Source organism: Erithacus rubecula (assembly GCF_903797595.1).
Source record: "Erithacus rubecula genome assembly, chromosome: 19".
Classification (NCBI taxonomy): Eukaryota; Metazoa; Chordata; class Aves; order Passeriformes; family Muscicapidae; genus Erithacus; species Erithacus rubecula.
Window position 1 is genome coordinate 148,191 of NC_136671.1, and position 16,809 is coordinate 164,999.

Genomic DNA, 16,809 nt, shown 5'->3' on the forward strand with positions numbered 1-16,809 from the left:
TGACAGGTGGTGACTCTTTCATGGCAGAGCATCCCACCAAAGCCTTACCAAATCGGCCAAATTCTACACAGGGCAGAAGCCCGTCAGGTGACCTCATACATGGAGATTCTCAAAGCTAGAGTTCGCTTGCCAAACTGGCACAGGGACTAGAGGCAGAGGGATGGAGGAGGCCACAGCTGGACTTCCGGCCCTGACACATTAGGGAACCCCTTGCCAGAATTGGCTCCGAGACCTGCTGGCGCGGGGTCGTGCTCAGAGCTGCGGGAGAAGGGAAAAGCCTCCGGGCGTCTGTGCCAGTCTGTCCAGGGGACAGCACTCCCTCCCCATCCGGCCACGAGCTAAAACTCCCTCCTGACCATGAACTGAGGACGAGCTACTCGCTGAAGTGAGCCCAGCCCAACGCAGCCGAACGCAGCCGAACGTACCGAACGCAGCCGAACCGCTCGGCTAGAGCCAGTCGCTGGCGTCGTGCAGCGCCCCCTGCGGGCCGGGCGGCTCCTGCACCAGGAGCCCGAGCACAGGCGGCCTCTCTGGCCCCGCGGGACACGGCAGCTCCTGGCGACAGGGACTGTCCCATGGGTTTGGGTCGCTGTGGTTCTTGTGTGGAAGCCCAGCAACTCTGCATTCTGCCAGGGAATGGCACCCAGCCGTGGTGTCGTGTCAGAGCTGAAGGCTCTGCTTTGAGAAAAGGGGCTTGGAGCAGAAGACCTCCAGAGGTCCCTTCCAAGCTAGTCCACTTACGTTGTGAAGAAATATTTATTTATTTGGAAATGCAGACCCTACCTGATAGATTGTCAGAGCTGCAGACAGATGAGCAAATCGGTCCCCATGTGCACCCAAATCTCATCAAGCTGGACAATTTTTCTTTCCACACAGGTTTCTCACTTGCTGCCACTGCTCCAGCAATACACTTCCTGCTTGTCCTTTGTTCTCCAGCTGCCTCAGCAGGTGCCTTGTCCGTCTGTATGCTGCATGTCCTCCACTGGCCCAGCAGTTGGAAAAGCAGGGCATGAGGGCATGAGGAGGACTCCACAGTCTGCCCCCAGCAGCCTGGGGACAATGGGCAGACTGTCTGCACTTTGACAGAACTGCTCAGGGTGAAGGGGAATGAAGACAACTGCTTTGTGCACCTAGTATCCTCCAAAGAGTATCCTCCAAAGTTATCCTCCAAACAGACTTAAACAAACCTCTTCTCCCACACAAAGATGTGGAGAACAATGAGAAATATGGAGGGTGGGCTAGGTTTGTCATGGTTACCTTCTTGCACACCAGCCCTCTATCATCTTCTCCCTTTCTTATGGGGTATTGCTCTCACTTAGTATCAGCCATGGGCAGAGCTGTGGTCACCCACTTGGTTTCATTGAAGTCTCTTGCAAGTTTTCTTCCCAAGTGTGTGCTATCACTGCTGCTCAGTGTATCACAGAACAATGTAGATGAGAAGGGACTTTCAGGTCTCCAGAGCAGCCTCCCACTGCAAGCAGATTCCATTAGGAACAGTTGCTCAGGTCCTCTTCTAGTTGAGATTCTAGTGTCTCCAGGGATGGAAATCCCACGGACTCTCTGGGTCCTGTTCCAGCACCTGAACCATCTCATGGTAGTTTTTCTCTCTCGTGTACCCAGCTGGAATTCCCTACGCTCTATCATGTGCCCATCAACTCTTGTCCTATCACCATACACCTCTAAGGACCCAGCACTGTCCCCTTGGCATCTGCTCATTAGGCAGGTTCTTCTGAAGGCAGCAACTGGCATCCTTGAAGCCTTTGATACTCCAGAATAAACCCAATTTCCCCTCCCCTCATGCATCCAGCCCCAGCAATCCTGGTGGCCTCCACTTGATTTATTTCTGTGTGTTAGTGATGTTCTTTATGTATTTACCTGGGATCCCAGCCTGAACATAACACCACAGAGGAGTTATGCTGCTCAGGACATAGCAGGGTTTGTGGGGCTCCACATTCATTTTCCCTCCTGTCTCTGCTTGCACTCTGCAGTGGTTTTGAATAATAAATGCAAGTTGTCATTCTAGAAGCTTAAGAACTTTCCATTTCCTGTAGCTCAGCATAATCACCACTTTAATTTTTTTTTTTCCCCAATGAGGACGATATTTGGGATCTATAGACATTTCCTGAGAGACAGGTGGGGTCCAGATGCTTCTCAGGAGCACTGAAGTAGTACAAGCACTTATCTGAGCTGAGCTGCTCAGGCTGAACTGCTGTCAGAGCCTGGTGAGCACTGACTTCCTTGCAGTGAATCCCAGAGCTCTTTGTTTGGGTGAGAAGGATGTTCTTTACAGAGCAGAGGGACATTCTAGCTTCCTGACCCAGGAAGGCAGAACAGTGTCTGGTCTTGTTGCTTGTTTGCATTTTTATTCAGTTAATCAGAAGCCTCTTGTTTTGTACCAAAACTTTTGTGTTTGGCACAAGAGAACTTGTTGGGACACTGTTTTTCCAACAAATACCACTATTAAGCTTCAGTGAGATAAAAGGTGTTGCTTTTTTGAATCACTGCTCAGCTAGGCCACTGATCTTTGGAGCTTTTCAGTTGTATCTCTTTTAGGAGTAAAACCTGGCTGCAGGAAGGCTCAGGACAGCTGTCTGAGAGGGTGTTCCCTCTAAAAGCCCCAGAGGAGACTGCTGCTGCTGATGTTGCATTTACTGCAGCCCTCCAGGAATCACTGTGTGCATAGTGGAGGAATGAAAAAAAAATTCTGGGAATCTTTAAATGAAGGGTAACTAAATGAAGAACAGGCAAACCTGACATCATTGCAATTTGGGAGAGGAAGAGATGAGCTATCAGGGCCATTGTCATTAGGCACCAAACATAGAAACTATTTGAAATGTTTTGTCTGCTGTGGCAAGACCTGTCACAAGTTAAAGGCCAGTATCTCTGAAGCTCTCGGCTTGCATTGGAACCCAAAATGTTCTAGAACCCAAAATGGAAGAGCACTACCAGCAGAAGCAGCAGCAGCAGCAGCAGCAGCAGCAGCAGCAGCAGCCAGTGCATGTGGCTGTGGAGAGCTGGCACAGAGGGAGGCAACCCCAGCTGGCCCAGAACAGAGGTGGAGCAAGGAGCTTTGTGGGACAGAAGGGGAGAAGGAGGTGCTGTAGCAGCTGAGGATTCTGCAGAAAAGCCATGCTATGAAAAGCCTGTGTCCATAAAGGAGACAGAAGAGTCCTGCAACTTTATTCGAATAAAGGGAGAGAGACCACTGGGACATAACCCTGTGCTGTTTCTCTCTCTGTTTTAGAGGATGCAGCCTCCTTTTATCCTAAACTCCTGGCCACATACTACCCTCTTCCCCATTGGCTGAGGAACTAGGAAGGTACAGCCCTCCCGAGGCGCCTACCACACACTCCCTCTTGAATAGGTATCGACATTTTCCCAAAAGCTTGGAAGTTCAGACTGTCTGGATTCTGCAATAGACTTGTGTGGACCCATTTCTCCTATGACCCTGGAGTCCAGAAGTTCAAACTGTCTGGATCAAATTGTCTGGATTCTGTAACAAACTTCCAGTTAGATGTAGAAACATTAACACCTATTCTTCTAAAGACCCTCACCCATCAAGTCGTTTGTAAAGACATTAGTACTCATCTTTCCTGTCAGGATCGATCCCTAGACTCTCCTGTGGCAGGTCTGAGATCTCCTAGAGACTCCTTCACACCTTCGAAGCCACCTCTGCAGCGCAATCCTGGCCACCTCCAGCATCCACCAGCAAATGTTGCCCCTCAAGGAAAAGGGACTGCAGACCTAATTCAGCCAGGGCGTCCTGTGCCATGACCCATCCTACCCCAGCTCATCCTCCTACCCCACCTGTAGCTGGACCAGTCCCCAGTATCCCCAGGAGCATGCCCAGGGTCCAGCAGTGCACGTACTGTAGCCCTATGCTGCTGAGCAGGAGCAGAGCTGGGGGGTCTGACACAGAGTCTCTGATTAGGAAGATCCTGACGTTGTCACATCCCTGCCTGAGGAGTGATAGGCATCCCCTCCACGGCATTCTCCCAGATGCAGCTCTGGCTGGGCCAGGAGAGCCCTGGCATCCCTATGGGACAGCTCTTCTCATGGACACTGCAGAGACTATTCCCTGACCATGTACCAGGGCACACAGCAGGGACTGGGCCACGTGCTGGCCATGTTTGATCAGCTTGAGGCACAAATACACCTGCCTGTGGGTCACCACTGGTTAGTGGCAGCTCTCTGCCTGCTGGAAGGACACAGGTATGCAGGGCTGCCACCCTACCCTGGGCAGCACTGTCCTACCCACCTGTCCTGCCATCACCACCAGCCCCCAGGAGAACACAAGTTTGTCTTTAGCCACCTCCAGTTCTGTCCCTGCCAAGGCAGCTGTGTCTGGATGTGACTGTTTGCTTGGAAGCCAGAGTGTCCCTTTTCCCCAAATCCACTGTACCATGTGCTGAACCTGCCTTGGATATGAGCCACATGCCCTTTGCTCAGAGAGCTGATGCCACTTCTTCCATCTTGCCCTGCCTTTGCAACACAAAGCATGATTCCAAAGGTGGCTAGTTGAGGTGCAAAGAACAAGGGGCACAAAGAAACTAATTAGCATTGCTATCAGAGACGGAAAATCTACCTTAAAAACAGCTCCAGCTTCCTATTGTGTCCCAGATAGGTGCTGGGATGGCCAGAGGCTCAAGACTCCTTCTACACTGCTGGTGGGGGCTTCTCCTCTGCAGAAAATGCCCAGAGCCCTAGGGTAAGGATTGGTGGGGAGGGAGGCAACAGCAGGTGGTCTGGGGATGTAATCCACAGCCCTGTGGACTGAAAGGGCTTTGGGAGTACAAACAAGTCCAGGACTGAGCAGAATATACATTTGCCATCCTGCACCCCAGATATCAGGAGGCCACTTTTGAGAGACTGAACTGTGAAGGGATGATTACTCAAAACATCCTCCCATTTGTGGAGATGCCAGGATGCTTTGTTGATATGGAGGAGAGCTTTTGGATGTGGCCAATCTCTGGTCTGATAATTACCTGTCTTGGGTGATGAGATCTTCCTACTCATCAGATTACTGTAGATAACAGCAAAAACCATACCTACTTGGCCTGTGCAATCACATTTCTCAACAGTAAACCCTACCTGTGTATATTTGCAAACACCAATTATTCAGTGTCATTTTACTCTAATCTGCCCCAAGGAAAGGAATCTATTAACAAGAATCTGGATTACCATTGCCTTTGGGGGTGAGTTGTAAAGCCCTTATCCAAAGACAGCTTTTGCTGCATAAATAAATCTATCAAGGAGAAGAGACTTCTCAGTAATTTCCCTCCCAGCGCCTTACAAGTGGGGCCAAAGGGTAAAAATACAAGTCAGCAGGAAATAAAAATATGGAAAAAAGAAAGAAGAGGGAAATTAGATTAGTGTAAAAAAAAGATTGGAAGATTCTGGGAATGAGAAAGATCAAAGGACAGACATTTACAATTGCTACTCTTTAAATTATTATTATTTTATTTTTCCACTTTTCTTTTTCCTTTCACTAACTGCAGCCAGTGCTTTTCAAGAGGAGGACAGGGAAGGCTAAGGTGTGGTAACAGCTTCCATCATTTTGGTTCACAGCCAGGCAAAGGCCAAATAAACAGCATAGTCGATACACTTAAAAGGGAGAAAGAGCTTTCCATCACCATCTGAATTTGCAGTGGTAACAGGGGCTCACAATGGGATGAGATGGGGTGTAATTAAGATGTGGGCTGAGGGAAGCACCTGCAGAAACACACAGAGAGAAGCACATGGCAGCACAGAGGGCACATGGCAGCACAGAGAGAAGCACATGGCAGCACAGAGAGGGCAGATGGCAGCACAGAGGGCACATGGCAGCACAGAGAGAAGCACATGGCAGCACAGAGGGCACATGGCAGCACAGAGAGAAGCACATGGCAGCACAGAGAGGGCAGATGGCAGCACAGAGGGCACATGGCAGCACAGAGAGAAGCACATGGCAGCACAGAGAGGGCAGATGGCAGCACAGAGGGCACATGGCAGCACAGAGAGAAGCACATGGCAGCACAGAGGGCACATGGCAGCACAGAGAGGAACATGGCAGCACAGAGAGAAGCACATGGCAGCACAGAGGGCACATGGCAGCACAGAGAGGAACATGGCAGCACAGAGGGCACATAGCTGCTGAGAGGGGCAAATGGCAGCACATGCCTTGAGAAAGGGTATAAAACCAGCTCATTTCCTTGAATAAATGATTGTGATTCTCTGCTGGTCTGGGTTCATGTTGTGGTTATTACAACTCACTGTCAATCTGACACTCTGAATGTCTTCTGGAAAGACAGCTTGGTTTGTTTTCAGATACCTTCTAGGCTGTGCTGCTGACACACATTTATTGTGTTCTGGAACCGTACCAAAGGTGTGTCCTGAACACCAGGGGGCTGGACATGGCCAGTTGCTGTGTTATGACTGTGGCAGAGGGGCCAGGGGTAGGAAGTGTTTATATTTTCTGCCTCTAGACAGTTGCAGTGGTTATTTTCCCTTTGATGTGTGAAATTATTTTTGTTGGTGCAAGTGAACTTTGTGAAGATTGTGTGATGAATATTTATATTAAAGCTAATTACATTAGCTAAGATCTGAGAACAGTTCCATCTCTTTCTAGCAGAAGTCTTTCTTTGAAATCTAAGATATCTCTGAAGCTTTTATTTTCTGCTGGACTGGGGAAGACAGTCCTGGACAAGACCTTTGGACATAGTTGTTTGTCTGCCTAGGTAAAGCCTTTGTCAACATGTTCTTCACCTCTGAGTTTCTGAATGTGTAGATGAAGGGGTTTAGAAATGGTGACTAATGGTTTAAGATGGTGACTGTTTTGGTCAATTCCAATGAAATTTGATGGATGGCTTGACATGGAGGAAGGTGGCGGAGCAGTACCAAATAATCACTATAATGAGATGGGAAGAACAAGTGGAGGAGGATCTTCACTGGCCTTGAACGGATGGGATCTTCAGTACAGTGGATAGAAATAAAGGAGGTCAGGAAAACAACACAGGAGCCAAGGATGACAACAGCAAACAGGACAAAGCACACCAGTTCAACAAGTGTGACATTTGTGCAGGAAAGAGTAATCCAGGGGGAGATGTCGCAGAAGAAATGGTTGATGACATTAGAGCCACAGAAAGAAAACCTGGAAATCAAGCATAGCTGCTGAAATGACCAGGAAACCACCCATGCAAGAGCCCACTGTCAGCCCCCTGGACAGAGTGCTGGTCACGATGCTGCTGTAGCTCAGGGGGGTAACACACAATCAACTAGCGATCATATGCCATGACTGCAAGGAAGAAATATTCTGTACAACCAAATTAGAGGACAAAGTACATCTGAACGAATGAAGGAAATGGACTGGCTCTGTGACACAAGATCAGCCAGTGTCTTTGGGATGCAGGCAGGGTGAACCAGATCTCCAGGAAGGCAATTTCTGAGAAAATAGTACATAGGGTGGTGGACTTGATGGTAAGTACTCACAAGCACAATAATGTAGAGATTGCCCAAGACTCAGGGCATACACAGAGAGGAAGAAGACAAACAGGAATACCTGCATGTGTTGAGAACCAGGGAATCCAACCACGATAAACTCCTTTACTTAGGCTGACTTCTGTTGCACATCCAGCCTGAAACAGCAAACCCCACAGAGTGCAGGAGCTGGGCATGCAGAAAGCAGAGGCAGCTGTGGAGGAACATGATTTATGCCAGCATCCAGATGTGTGTATGCCTCATAAGAGGAGGGGTTTGACTACAGAGAGTGGATGCTGGATGTGATGAGGAACATCAGCAAGCAGCTATTGGTCAGTGAGCTGGGGGGTAACCAACCATAGCCAATCTGGTTTTCACTGGGTATATAAGAAGCCATTAAAGAAGCTCTCTGCTATATGAACCACCAGTATTGTGTCCTGTTTCTGTCTCCCACTGTTAGAACATTGACTCACTCTCCCTTGGTCTCCAGGGGGACAGGTGAGCTTACATTCTGTGCTCCAGCCTATCTTGGCTTTGCAGTTTCATATGAGATGGGGACAATGATGTCTTCTTCATTGGAACTGGTCACAGTCAAGGCAGAAAAATGGGCATTTCCAGACTGCAGCTGGTTCCCTACCAAACCCCTTCCTGCTGCTGGCTAATGAATCATGTCTCAGCCTGGATTTCTGCTCACCAACCATGAGGAGACATCAAGGAGTGTCTCTGATGGAGATAGAGGTAAATCAGCTCTTTATGCCTGTAATAAGCTGAGCAGAACCCAAGCAAGTTCAACATCTTCTCTCTAACAGACCAGGGTAAAAAAATTAAGAGAGAAACAATGCTCTGTATTAACAATGACTATTCTCCCCCATCCATTCCTTAAGATTGCCTGAAATTGAAAGGGATTTCATTTAAGGTTTTGAAGATATGCTCCAAGGGAGAAGATAGGAAAACAAATCTGAGAAACCAGAAAAAAATTTGTATATTAATATGTCAGTTCAATTTTCAGTGCAGGTTGTAAAAGCTTTGAAAAAAAAAAAAAAAAAAAAAAGACAGTTCTTTTCATGGCTGCAAAATTTCTCCCAACCTCTACCAGTTTGTATGCCCATTCTTTATTCCTGCACACACCAACTCCTCCATTCTTCTCCTCTCCCTGCCTTTTAACCTGTCCTCTATTGGCCTATTGTTAATCTATTGACTGGAAGGTCTGGGACTGTGCTGTGAACTTCATCCAGGCCAAGTGCACAAGTGGATGAAGCAGTGTTATTTCTTTGCCTAAATGCTTGGAGTCACTCTCTGCTGAGAATTACGCTCTTCTCCAGTTATGGTGGCCTAAAATCAGAGGTTTTGTTTGTGCTGCTCATGGGAAATAGGAAGTTTTCCACCTCACTCTCCCAGTAGTTTTTGTTTGTTTGTTTGTTTGCTTGTTTGGGGTTTTTTTGTCTGAATAGCTTTTGTGTTTGTCCAAGGGGTCTCCATAATGGTGAAAAGCATTGTGTTCGCTTTCAGGAGTTCCCATCTCTGCCAGGGACTTGGAACAGAATTCATTACAAATCTCTTAGATTTGACAAAGTTGTAGAGAATATGGTTGCAAAACTGCAACAAGAGCACAGAGTTTAATGGAAGGCCTTTTAGAAGCAAAGGTAGCTTTGTTCTAAAACTGAACGGAAGGAGAGTTTCTCTCACACACATTCCTTCTGTTTTGCTCTCTAGTCTCAGTGAAGGTGTCTCTAAGGAAAATGCCTAAGAGCCAAACCCCATGATGCCAGCACTCACCTTGTCTGTGAGGGTTCCAGATCCCCTGTGATGACATCCAAGATGAGGAATGTTGGGCTTTCCATCACTCCCACTTCCCGGGCTCTTCCTAGGCTGGCTGTCGTGTTCAAGTTTTGAGTGTCCCTTCTGCTACCTCCCAGGAGGTACCTGAGAGGCACCTCTCCCAGAGGCTCTTGACTCCCATTTCTGAGACAGGCTGGCTTTGCTGTTTTTTCCCTTCTTGTCTGGGTGTATTATAATTCCAGTTCTTTGCCTTCCCAACCTCAACACTTAATGGCTTGAGGATTTCTTCCAGTCGGAGACCAGACTGTTTATTCCCTGCACTGACGTCCCCCAATCCTTCCCTGTTCCATTACCTGGGTATCCTGAGAAGCTGCACTTGACATGCAGGGATCTTTTGCTGAGTTGCTAATTGGGCTGCCATGTGCTGCTTTTGGAAGTATTCTGCTTTTTGCTTCTCCTGATGCTTCCACAGCTGTACATGACCATTCCTTCCAACTGTATGAGAAGCAAGCAATGCAAATAAAAAAAGCACCATCCTTGTGATCAAGAAAAGAGATTTTGGCTCACTTGTTAAACTGTCTGTTTCTAGGCAGTCATTGAAGCTTGAAACGATCATTTTTCAGGACTGATTTTCAGTGTTGATTTTGTCATGATTTTGAGTAGATTTCACTGTGGAAACAGTTTGATGAAAGGCTGTTAAACACAATAGACCTCAGGCATAAGACAGGTTGAAGATGGGAGTCACCTGTGTTTAGCCAGCAAAACTTGATGCAACATGGTGGTTTCCACAGCTTGAAAACACTGTTCTATTTCTGGAAACCTTACAGGGCAGACAGAAGCTGGAGGAAAGGTGTTTGCTTCCCAGGAAAGCCTCTGGTGAGAAAAGGTTCAGAGATCAAAGGGTCCAGTGTTAGGGATTTCCAGCTGAGCAGCACCACTCCAGTTGTGGGGCCTGGTGAGTGGGGAATCACTCTGGGTATGGATGAACTTTCACACAAAGTAGGTGGGAATCTTCTCTTTGGGCTAGACTTCCAAGGACCCGCAAGGAATACCCTTAGGACTGAGAGATACTGTTTTATCCTGAGAGTCATGTGAAGGGACCCTCTGAGGGTTGTCATGGTCTGTAGGTCCTACTGCATCCCTAAAACTGCATGTGCCAGAGGTAGTGTAGCAGTTTCTCCTGTCCTAGGAGAGGAGGCCTGACCCGTTCACAGCCCTGAGAGCTTCTGCTGCTGACACCTCCTGAGAAGGGAGGCCTGCTTCCATGTGTCATAGCCTTATTACTGCTCCCCTTTGGTGCTGGGTCAGTGCCCCCTGCGTGCCCACCACCTTCTGCTAACCAGAGGGACCCTCCAGCTGAGGGGGCAGAAAGAGTCACCCTTTGGGGTGTGACTCACAGTTGTGCCTGGCCTTGCCCTGTCTGCCTCCATTCTGTCGTCCAGAAGTTTGTGCCTCTGATTTTCTATTCTAACTTCCCTGCAGGGACACCTTCATGTCCTGGAACAGCTTTATCACCATCAGCTCTCAGCAGACTTGTTAAAACATCCCTACACCATCTCACCCTCTACTGTGTGTGACTTACCCCCAAGAGTTTCAGAATGCAGGAACCGTGGTGAGCTTGTTCTCACATGAAATTCTCCAGGCAAGAACAAGCTGTCTCCAACAGAGCCAGAACCCAGATGGTAGGTGAGGCTGTCCTCTGGGAAGGGCTCCAGAGGGAGCTCTCCAAAGAGAACAGTGGCTTTAATAAGCACGTTTCTTTGTTAGTTTAAGCCTGAGAAGTTAAATTGGTCTGCATCAAATGACTGTGATCCATCTCTGCATCCACTGGGGAATCTGACACTGTCTCACATGAGGTAGCACAACAATCCCTGAGGCAAAGTAGTTTCTGGGTAGCCTGGAGCAGGCTTGCCTTGTTTTCCGGCACAGGCAACAAGGACTAGGTTGTATCTGGTGAGATCACCTCTGTCACTTACCCCTGCCAGAGCACAACAGAACACAGCCTGGGAAGGTCCTGTGAGGGCTTCAGGTCTGTCCAGAGCCTTTCCTGAAAGCTCACCTGAGTGCAGGGTGTCCTGGTTCTGGCCAGGACAGGGGCCATTTTTGCAATAGCTAGGAGCGGGCATGTCCAGGACCCCGATGTTATTTTACACCACCTCATGTCATTGTTGGGGCAGGGGAAAGGGACTGTCTTCTAAGAGGGGTTACTTTTGGCTTAGAGGACATATGTTGTATCTATTAGAGGGGAGTTCTCCCATGTGAATAATTTCACTATACCTTTTGTTATTAGTAGTGTTGCTGCTACTGTTTGCTTTCTTATGTCCTTGCTGTTTCCAGTGAATTGTTTGTATCTCAACCTTTTCTACCTCGAGTTGGAGAGGGGAGGACCACATGGTTTTAGTGGGAGTACTACCGTGGAGAATACCATGTCTAAACCATGACACAGTGTCAGGAGAAATCAAAATGTACCAAAAGCCATGCCATGTTAAAAAAAAAAAAAGCAAACAAAATTGTTTTCATCCAACCCTTAACTACCTATAAATCAGCCTGACACAGGTGGACACAAACAGGGGTACGTGAATGGGGAAGAATGGACAGGCAGATGAGTTGAATTACAGATAAGAATCAGTAGAGGAAATCTGGTCAAGAATTAGACAGGTAGGACAGACATCAGAAAAAGTGCCTGATGAATTGTTAACAGAGAGATCCCCAGGTAGTAGGTCTGTGATGGTGTCCATGTGAGGGCAGCTGTTGGGGGTTGGGTTTTGTTCTCTCACTGTCCCACTTTAAAGAATTTTTCCCATTATTATGCTAAGGGAGCTTGTCGGGTTTTGCCCAGGCCCTTTTCAGGCTCTAGACAAGAGGGTAGGTGGGGGACTGGATTCTGGGGGGCAGGGGAGGCTGCTCACCAGAGAACTTGGAGGAGGAGGATGCCCCGTCTCCAGCCCACGCGGTCGAAAAGCAGGGAGCAAGATTCTCTGTGATCACCTGCCCTGCATCTGCCCCGTTCCAGCCTCCTGCCTCTGCGGACACAGCTGATCACCCGGACACACACGGTGAGCGAGGAGCCGCCGCTCCAGCCCGTTCCCGCCCGAGACCGGCGTGGCCGCTGCCGCCCCCTCCCGCCTGCGCTCCGCAGCTGTACCCCCCTGTCACGCCTTCAGCACCGCGACACAGCTGCGGCTAAAGGAAGGACTGGAACTGAGTTACCTGTTCTGTTTTGTTGCTAATTTTCATAGCTGCTGTTTCTGTTTGTATGGTTAGCTATATTAGTAAAGAGCTGTTATGGGCTGATGTTTGGACTAGCTCCTCTCCTTGCTTTCCCCGTGCAGCTGCCGGTCCCTCCCTCGGATGGTTTTATCTAGGCTGGTGTTTTCCGGCTCGCTCTCTTGCTGCGCTTCGGTTGTAGGCTGTGTCTTGCTCTCTGCCGTCTGCTCAGCTGTAACCCCCTCCCCTGGCTGCTTTGGCCGTTTTTTTCCCTTTTCCCCCAGCTGTTTTGTCTGTGCCCCTGTGTTGGCTTGTCTTGGGTTTGCTTTTGCTTGTCTTGGGCTCGCTTTAGCTTGTCTTGGGCTTGCTTTGGGCCTGCTCCCGGCTGCCCCTCCCCCTCTCTCCCTTCTCCCTGCTCCAGGGATTTGCACCGACTCCGGAGGACAGGGATCTGGACTTCGGGAACCACTGCTGGAGGTCGGCTTGGGAGGCTCTGCCGCTCTCCCCGGCGAGGACCGGCTGGGTTCGTCTCATCTGGGTTTGGGTTGGGGGAGTGTTTCTTTTGTATTTTGTTAATAAAAAAGTTTTTTCCATTTTCACCAGAACAATTCTTTCTGAGCTCAGTGAAGGAAGGAATTGTGAAAAAGAAAAGGGGGAGGGGGGGGGGGGCCTTTGGAGCTCTTTTTCCCCAAATTTGTCCTAAACTTGGACAAGAGCTCTTATGCCAACCCCCTTATCTCTGCCTTAGAGTTCCTGATTCAAACCATTACAGTACTCAGGAGGGAGAGGACTTAATTCTCTATTTCAAAGAGGAGCTTCTGCCTTTATTGGCAGACACCTGTCCTTCAAACCAGGGCAGTAGCAGAGGAGGAAGACTGAGCTGGCTGAAGCCACAGCATGCACACAGGTATTTGGATTTCTCAGCCTGAAAATGCCTTTACAGAATTAGGGGCAACACTTGCAAGCTGTGCATCCATTGTAGAAAATAATTTTAGGGGATAAATAATGTAATTAAATCTAAAGTTTTTTTCTTTTTTTTTTTCTTTTTTTTTTAATTTTAGCTGGCACAGGCGTTCCTTTAACTTTAAGAAAGCATCTTCTCCTTTAAGCAAGTGGTCTTTTTTATTTATCATTTATCAGCAGTTCTCCAGGGGGTTGGAAAATGTGATGTTGATGCCTTAAGTTCTAAGTTTTTCTCTTCTGCTTGGGTATGCTTTTCCGTTGTGCCTGGGTGATGAACACAAAACAGTCCTATTCCAGCTGGGGACTCAAGGACAGTTTCTTCAAACTTCAGGCCCTAAGCATAAACAACATGAAGAGGGCAGGCCAGCAAGCAAGCAAGAAGGATGAGAATTCACGATTTGAGACTATTAACTGGACAGTTGATGCTTGCATGCAAATGGACTAAAATCTATAAAGATGTAAGATTTTGTGACCAAGCCCTCTTCTGCTTCCAACTTGGAGCCATCCAGACAGGGCCACAATCAGTACTGCCAGGGTGTGGCCTTTGAAGGCCTTTCAATAAATACCCATTTTATTCCTCTTAACGCTGTGTAGCCTCTGTTCCAGCTCCTCTAGGCATCAATGTCCTTCTACAATAAGGATGAAAAGGAGAATCTGGTAAACTCCAGGCCTGATCTTGGTGACTGCAAAGGCCATGGAGCAGATAGATCATTCTGAGTGCTTTGCTGACAAGGGAGCAGCCCAGGGCGAGAGGGGTGCAAGCTGGGCTTTTTAGCCAGACAAGGGAGGTGGGACACTGCTTTTTCTGATGCCAGTGTGCTCACAACTGGCTCAGGCCGGTAAAACAGCCCTGGGAAAGTAGTAGGACATTCACACCATGGCCTGGGGGTTTTCATCCCTACTGATGAGGCACAACGGGCTCAACCATGCTGATGTAAGAGGAGGCTTTAATACCTTAGGTGTCAAAAACCATCCAAGGTCCTTTAAGTGCTCCCAGATTCATTTCTGGGGCCTTCGACCAGAGGACTGTGCATGATCCACAGTGCTGCAGTGATCCACACTGTTTCATCAAACAGATGCAAGACAGAGTTCTCCAAAAGAAAAGGATCATCTTGGAGATCTCCCTGGGAGGAGTCTGAGGCTGCTACCCATGACCACAGGGCACTGTAAGAAGCAGGAGGAATCCTGGGTGGATCCCAGAAGTGAGAGTTCATTCTCAATGAGAAATGGTCACCCCAGGTGGCTTTTCTTGGAGGAGCCTTGAGCTGCTACTGGGTTCTCAGGGGACTAAAGCAGCTCTGTAAAGTTTTCAGGAGATGCCTGGGAGAAGTCTGGGTTTGCTATTTGGGATTTCAGGGGTTGAAATAAAACACAGACTCCAGAAGATGCATGGGAGGTGCCTTGTGTGAAACCTAGATGTAATTTCCACATAGAGAGAAAAATCATCTTGGGCAGCTTCCCTGGAGGAGTCTGGGTCTGCTGCCTGGGATTTAAGGTCTTGAAATCACAGATCCAAAATCCCCAGGAGGTGACTCGGAGGAGTGTTGGGGTCATCTGGGATAGTTTCCTCCAGAAGAGATAAAACATCTCTAGTAGCTTCCTTGGAGCAGCCTTGGGCTGCTACCCAGGACACCAGGGCTTTAATAAATAGAAGTAAAAATCTATTTGAACTCTGTCCAGCCCAGCCCAATCGAATGCAGCCGAAATCAGCCCAGCTAAACTCAGCCGCGCACAGCTGAGCCCAGCCTGGCCAAGCCCAGCCGAAGCGCTCCCCTCGAGCCGGAGCAGCGCCCCCTGCAGGCGATGGCGGGGGGGAAGCAGCATCTGGCACGGCAGGAGCACGGCGGCCTCGCCCCGGGATTGTCTCTGGTGTGCCGGGTGACGGCGGGGGTGGGGGGAGCAGAGTGTGCCGCAGAACATGCCCCTGCCCGCCTCGCAGAAGACAGAACCCATCCCAGCACAACTGCAGTTTTGCTCCATCCTGCCTCCATGTCTGCCCAGCCCAGAGCTCTTCCCCCCTTTTTTCGGATCCTCCAAGGACTACAGAGCTATTCCTTGGTACCCAGTCAACACTTTTCATAGAATCATGGAATACCCTGAGTTGGAAGAACACACAAGACTCATCAAGTCCTACTTCTGGCCCTGCCCAGATACCCCAACAATCCCACCCTGTGCATCCCTGAGAGTGTTGTCCAAACACTTGTGGAGCCCTGGCAGCCATGGAGCTGTGCCAATTCCCTGGGGAAGTGCCCAGCACCCTGTGGGGAAAGAACCTTTTCCTGATCTCCAGCTTGACCCTCACCTGGAATAGCTGTTTGGAGCTGCAGTCTCCCTGGTGAGATCTGAATAAACCAAGTGCCCCCAGCTGCCCCATGTATGATTTCACATCTAGACCGTCCACCATCCTCACAGCCTTCCCTGGATGCTTTCTAAGAGATTTACAATCTTCTCATATTGAGGTGCCCAAAAGCTCCTAATGCCATGCCTACAAGGATGGTTTGCTGTGGTCCTGTGCCCATTGAGATGCCATGGCATGTGAGGGCTGATGGTCCCTGCTGCTGTGTGGAGTCAGTGTGATCATCAGCCATAAGTGTAAACTGGACATGTCTGACCACCCAATGCAGCCCATACTCTTCCTCCTACTGTCTCCAGCCTAAAAGGACTTTGGCTTCCCTGGTTACAATTACAAGTGATGGCCCTGTCCCATCATCACAGTGCCATGGGTCTCCTCCTTAGATGGTTCCTCAGTGGAGGGACATGACTCTGGGGTTGCTGCAGCCTCACACCACAACCACACCACACCACACCACGTCACAGTGGCAGGGTGGATGATGCCTGAAATCATCAGCAGCCCCCAGTACTGAGGGACCTGCTGCCTCCATGAGGAGCAGCAACATGGAAGAGTGGGACATGTCCTACAGCCCACCTGCCACCACTGCCAGCCCCAGGCTGTCAATAAACCTTGCCTAGGGCTGCTCACTGTGGTGAAATGGAAGAACATGGGTGTCTGAGCTGGTAGCTGTGTCCCCATCCTCCAGACCCACACTGTCATGGTGGGGACATGTACAGCCTCCAGCTGCTGGTCCTGCTGCAGGGATGTGTATAGGGTCTCCTGCCCTCCACCTCACTGGACAGACCCACTAATACCTTAATGAGAGCTGACAAGTGCTCGGGCCAAGCCTGCCCAAGTGCACTAGCACATGGAAGTCACCCCACCACAGCCAGCTGCCCACAGGCAGGATCTGCTGGCAGGTGTGGGCAGCACCTATAGGCACTGCCTACCTCATGCCAGGCTGAGGATGGGGTGAAGCCAGTGGTACCACAGCCATCAGTATGCTCCAGGCTATCAGTGGTACTGGCAACCACAGCCTCTGATTCCTCCCTCCCTAAAAACTGCACCTACCT

General features: G+C 49.2%; 1 pseudogene across 1 annotated transcript; it reads right to left on the reverse strand.

Annotated features, from left to right (window-relative positions):
* Window positions 1-447: 447 nt before the first annotated feature.
* On the reverse strand, window positions 448-7,322 carry LOC306810079 (olfactory receptor 287-like; annotated as a pseudogene). Its single transcript has 2 exons — window positions 6,745-7,322; window positions 448-498 (listed from the first exon to the last, which is right to left on the reverse strand). The product of its transcript is annotated as an olfactory receptor 287-like (transcript).
* Between the last annotated feature and the right edge of the window lie 9,487 nt (window positions 7,323-16,809).